A 6,311-nucleotide genomic window follows, 5' to 3' on the forward strand; every position below is an offset into this window, starting at 1 on the left:
GACGCAACAAAAGAACTTCTAGTCATTAATACGCCATTTGGTTTGTTCCAGTTTCAACGATTGCCATTCGGTATTGCCAGTGCTCCTGGCATATTTCAACGTCTTATGGAAGAAGTAACCGCTGGAATACCGAACTGTGCAGTTTATTTAGATGATATAATCGTAACAGGTCGAAATAATAAAGAACATTTGAATAATGTTTTAAAAATTTTTCAACGTTTCGAAGAATACGGCTTGACATGTAAAAGCGAAAAATGTAGTTTTGCGCAAGAGCAGGTAGATTATGTTGGACACGTAATCAATGTGAATGGATTAATGCCCACAGGAAAACGTGTAGAGGCAATCAAATTAATGCCGCGTCCTCGTAATATTCAAGAAGTTGAAGCTTTCATTGGAAAAGTTAATTATTATAACAAATTCATTAAACAGTTTTCCATATTAGCTGCTCCTTTAAATGAACTAAGGAAAAAGAATGCTGTGTTTAAATGGACAGCATATCATGAAGATGCTTTTCAAGCATTGAAGAATGCTATGATCAAAGCTACGGAACTCGTTCATTATGATGATAAGAAGCCTATAGTGTTAGCAGTAGATGCATCTAAGTATGGAATCGGCGCAGTAATTTCACATCGTTATGCTGATGGTTCAGAGAAGCCAATCGCGTATGCTTCAAAAAAATTAAACAGCAGCCAAGAACGCTATTCTCAAATCGAAAAAGAGGCATTAGCAATAATTTATGGAGTGACCAAGTTTCATCAATATCTTTATGGAAGACGTTTTGAATTAATAACTGATCACCAAGCGTTGACAACACTGTTTAATCCGAATAGAAAGTTGCCAGTGATGGCGTTGCATCGTTTACAGCGTTGGGCTATTGTACTTCCAACCTGTTCGTTTTAATCTAGAATAAACAAAATTCAATGTCATGTTAAACATTACTTTAGTGGTTTCAAAAATTAGGTCCAAGAGAATGTTGGAAATGTATAATCATAATTGAATAGTAGGCTATTCTTATTTGATTAACTGTATTTAACTTTTTGTAAAAATATAGAAATAGATTGACTTTTGACTTCCGATAAGAATAAAGTTAAATTGTAAAAACACAAATTAACAATATGTCTAGCTCTTTATAAGATAATTTAAATATACTATTCTTTTTTAACTTTTAAAATGTGTCACTTTAAGTGTGATACCTTATTATATAACACTTAATCAAAGATTTTGCGATCGGTATATTTTTCGTCTTTTATTGAATTTATGGATTGCAAGCGATTATCTATGGTCTCAGTTTGCTATTGCTTACAATAAATTTATAAAAATTCGCCCAAATCTGCTTTTGAGAAGTATTGTAGTTAGTATCAGCTAATGTTAAAATGTAACAACTTTTCGAGCCGAAATCGAGCTATTGTAATATACTTAATGCAGAAGCACAACATATCATCCTTCTATTTTCTTTGCCTCAGAGAGCAACTGAAACAATAATGATCCAATATCAGTCAATACGAGGTGAAAAATCAAAATGATGCATCAAAATTTCTAGACAGCTACATCATTTCTACAGATGACCTATCAACAGTAATGACATTATTTACTAACTCAGTTATATTTACTTACTTACGTACTGCTGCCCTTCTCTCCTAAGTGAAGCTTAGGGCCTCAACGATTTCTCTAAATTTCACTCTGTTGCCTGCTTCTGTCATAATTTGGTTCCAGGAGTACTGTGCGTCTTTCAGTTCCTTGTCTACGGTTCTTCTCCTTGTCTTAGCTGGGGGCTTCAAGTAGACGACTACCTTGTGGAAGTTAGTTTTCTAGCATTCTCAAATCTTATATACTTTCTATGATTAGTATCAATATATTTGTAATTTTTGATATGTTGAAAACTAAATATATACTATATTTTTTAATTGATTGTTTTCTTAGAAGGATGAAAATTGATAAACCCACATTCTACCACTCACAAGTGAATAAAATCTTGACATGTTATAGCTAACAATTAAACTATATTTTAAACTATACACGTATTTTAATGATTTTTGATGTAGATCAAATGATTTTATTTAAGAACTCATTCCTAAATTAGTCAAGTGTATAATTATGAATATAACAGTGTAAAAAAAAAATGTTCTTACAGTGTATATCACTGTAAATAAGTGCGAGCTTTGACAATTGTAGCTAGCCTTTTATTACCGAGATGTGTGCTTCAAAACTTTACGCTTAAAACTCAAGTGCAATGTAATAGCTTTATGACAAAAATGCATTATGATTACCATAAAAATATGCATCAACGTCAGCATCGTTAACAACAACGCAAATATTTCAGCTGCAACATCAACTTTCAACATTAAAAACGCTTTTGTTGCTCGTCAACATTTTAATCAACAAAAGCAGTTATCAAAGCAGTTTTCATCGCAGATAATTTTGTAAACTCACTAAAGATAGAAAATCTTTTTATGCGCGTATCATTATGCAGCATTTACTATTTGTTGGCCACACACACATACATTTACCATTATAAGGATTTTCACGGTTCCTGCTCTGCTCTTGCCGCTGGAGTTATTGTTGCATAGACAAGAAAATTACTAAAGGAGAAGACTTGAGAACGCAGTTTTATGCGCGAATTACACGGCAAACGTGCTTAAGTATTGGTGTGCATGCAACGTGTATGTTGCTGGATGCCATAAAAACAAAATGAGTGGCAACACTACAAAAACGAAAAAAAAACCAGAAAAACTAGTTGCCAATTTTCATTTACTTTGGGTTTAAAGAGCAGCAAAATGGCGTCTAAACGTCATTTTTGTTAGAAACTTTGACCGTAACTGACAAAGGACTGCACTATTTTCTTCCTTTTACGCTATTTTCAGAATATTTTTTCTCTCTCAACATATTAAGCTTAAATGTATTTATATGTTTGTGTGTATATGGTATTCTATGAATTTTTACGCGTAGTCGTTGGTTTTTCATTTAATTTGATGCTGATGAAAAACGTCAAATGGTTGGCAACAGGAATGCAATTTCATTCCTTAAAGCATTAAAATTAAATGTAAGTTTATGACCACCTCTATCGCCGTTAAAAACGAGTAATGCAAAATCCTCGAACAATTCGTTGAGATTAGATTATAGTGAAGTTGAACAATATGTCGTGTATAAAATCTTAATATGAATAGAGCGGATGCAAGATAGTGTTTAAGGTTTTGAGTTCACTGGTATGACTTTGTTATATTATTCTCCTCTTAATTGAATTATATATAAAATTACAGATTGCTCCAAATATCATAGTTAATTCTAAAATTTTCTTCTAAATATATTGTTGATAATCTATAATTTTACATGATCAAAAACTTGAGTTTGTAATCATTACCACTTTTTCAATAAGACCTCAATAAAAACCTTGTATGTCTCTTGCCATTGTGTTTTGTGGAAACACAGCTCGTACAGCTGGCGGAACAAATTTTTTAAATACTTGAAACTGTTATGTTACTACACTAAATCAGCCGTACTTAAGTTATGAAATATTTTATCTTACTCCTTCTCCATATAATATTCACTTCTTTGGTGAACACTTTGGCAATACCAGCTACTATAATATATTATAATATAACATATTACCTTCTGTAATATTTCGTTGCTTCCATGAACAAATAAATTTCTTTCTTTCGGAGAAATTGGTTTCACAAATGCTGTAATCTAGTCTGAGATTTAGTAGCTTATTTTTTAATAACACGACTAAAATCTGCAACTTCTTTTTAAAAATTTGTTTGCTCATTGCTATGCTAAGCGTTTCCTTATCGCTATGATGCAAATATTTTATATTATTGTCTACTTAACATTTACTGTACACCCAAATATCACCCAATAAACGCTGAAAACTACTTGGTCTATTTTTCAGCTTTTTTCTCAAAATACCTCTTTACATTCGCAGGTCACAATTTGTGATCATATTACCATCCTTATGATTCTCACAAATATCTCTCCCTACAATTTACCCTTTTTTAATACCGTTCTAGCGGTTGCATATATAAATATAGATTTCTAAGTTTTAAACCAGTTTTTCCTTAAGTTATCGAAACAATAAAATAAAATGCAGATTTTTCTTATATATGCATAAACAATATATTCATTATGTTGTTTGTATATGTTATAAAGTACATACACTGTTTTTATTTTATATTTTTGATCAATTCATTGCACTAATATTAGCAAATCATGATAATATCTTCATACAAATAAACATAAATAGAAAAATACATACAGTCAAACCTCTCTATAACGAATTCCTCTCCATAGCGAATCTCTTTATAACGAATTCCTCTGTATAAGAAAGTTTTGTTGAAGCGATTTTCATATATTTGAACCTCTCTATAGCAATCATGTCTATATAGAACCCCTTTATAACGAAGACCTCTCTATAACGTGGTTTTTTGCAGACACCAATGACTTCGTTAAAGAGAGGTTTGTAAAGAGGTTAGAGAGGTTTGAAATCGAGCCATACTAGTGATTCAAATTAAAAGAAAACTTCGATTTATAGATTATCAATTATCCAACGCTTCAAATTGGATAAACGATTTGATTATATTATACGAATTGGATTATAATCTCTTTTATCGATGTTACCTGAATATTTGCTTGAATCTTAAAGCAATAAAACTGTCAGAAAATGTTGGAAAAAAAATTAAGTTATGCTTTTTATATATTACTTTGAAACAGAACAATATTAAATTACTTTTTTTGTGGTTGTTGCTTTGCTTATTGTTGCAAGCAACCATTATATATGGGTTTGTTTTTTGTAAAGTATAAAAATAAATTTTTAATTAAAAAATAATCGCTGCATAAAATGAAGAATTTTTTTTCATTACTGAACAGTAATATTACATTAACGGTTTAATTTAAATTTATAAAATTTTATGCACATACGTCTATATGTACACTTTCATTATACATATATGTACTCAAGCAACGCATATGGCTTTTTCATCTGCATGCGTCAGTGACTGAATATCATAAAATTATCAGCTGCGGCATGCATTGCACTTAACAGTCCTGATTTTCTTTTGTTGTTTTTACATTAAACAGCTTTAAAATCTTTTTGTATATCATAAATTTAAATATTTTTTCATATTTTCATTTTACAAAATATGCTGTTTGGCTATTGAAATGACCAGCCAGCAACATTTATAGCAGTGATGACCATCAGTGATGCCGCTGATAGCAATGAAAATTTATGATATTTCAATACAATCGTTGCGAAAAATCGCACACTTTTGTGCAGTTTAAACAATAATAAGAAGAAAAAAACAAAATTTAATATTAATTGTTCTTTAACAAATTTTGTGGCTATGCAGGCTATAAGCATTTGCAGCGAAACTAATAATTATGAGAAGTGCGTTATATTATTGCTTATGTGAGATATTAGATACCGCAATAATTATAAACTGATTTGATTTGTTAATCCACAAAACGAAAGTTTGTAACACTACTCAACTAAGCAGTTATGTAGATTTTTTATCCCTGAATAAATAACGTGATTTCGTTTCTTCCTAATAGAGGGCTTAATTGTGTTTTTTCACACCTAACTTCACACTTAACCTGCACACTCATTACATATTTTGTCAGCTAATATGGCATGAAGGCCTGATTATGAAAAAAGTCGATTTATTTTACATAGTTTTTGGTTCACTCCATTTTAAATATGGAAGTAAGAAACAACAACAACATATTTCATTATCAAAAACGTAAAAATGCTGTTGAATTGCCAAAACGCCGAGAGATATACCGATAGTAAAATATGTTGAAAATACTGCTTCTTACTACCATATTAGAAATGACTCCAACCAAAAACTACGTAGAATAAATCGAGTCGTATCTATAGGATTAATTTCAAAACACATCTTCTTACGGAAAGAAATTTATAACGTCGTGCTGACCTATGTGATTTGCTTCTCAAATTTCAATAAACCGACTCATACTTTGCGAACATTTGCACCGGGTACCAAAAATGGGTTCACAACAAAAATCTTAAACACAAGAAGATAAGAGTGTCTTAAATCGGTTCAAAGCACTTTGAAAGCCGATATACATCAAGAAATGTGAAGCCATCGGCTTGGTGCGATTTCGTCAACTGGACATATTTAATAATTCGCTTAAGCAGAAAAAGCCATAATTAATCAATAGAGAAAGTGTTGTGCGCTGCCAAGATACTGTGAGACCACATACAAATTTTATTTTATCCCAAAAGCTTTTATAGCTTGTATAAGATATACTGCCACAGTCATCATATTCTTCAGATTTCGCTCCCTCTAATTATCACCTATTCC

Source organism: Teleopsis dalmanni, chromosome 2 (assembly GCF_002237135.1).
Source record: "Teleopsis dalmanni isolate 2A chromosome 2, ASM223713v2, whole genome shotgun sequence".
Lineage (NCBI taxonomy): Eukaryota > Metazoa > Arthropoda > Insecta > Diptera > Diopsidae > Teleopsis > Teleopsis dalmanni.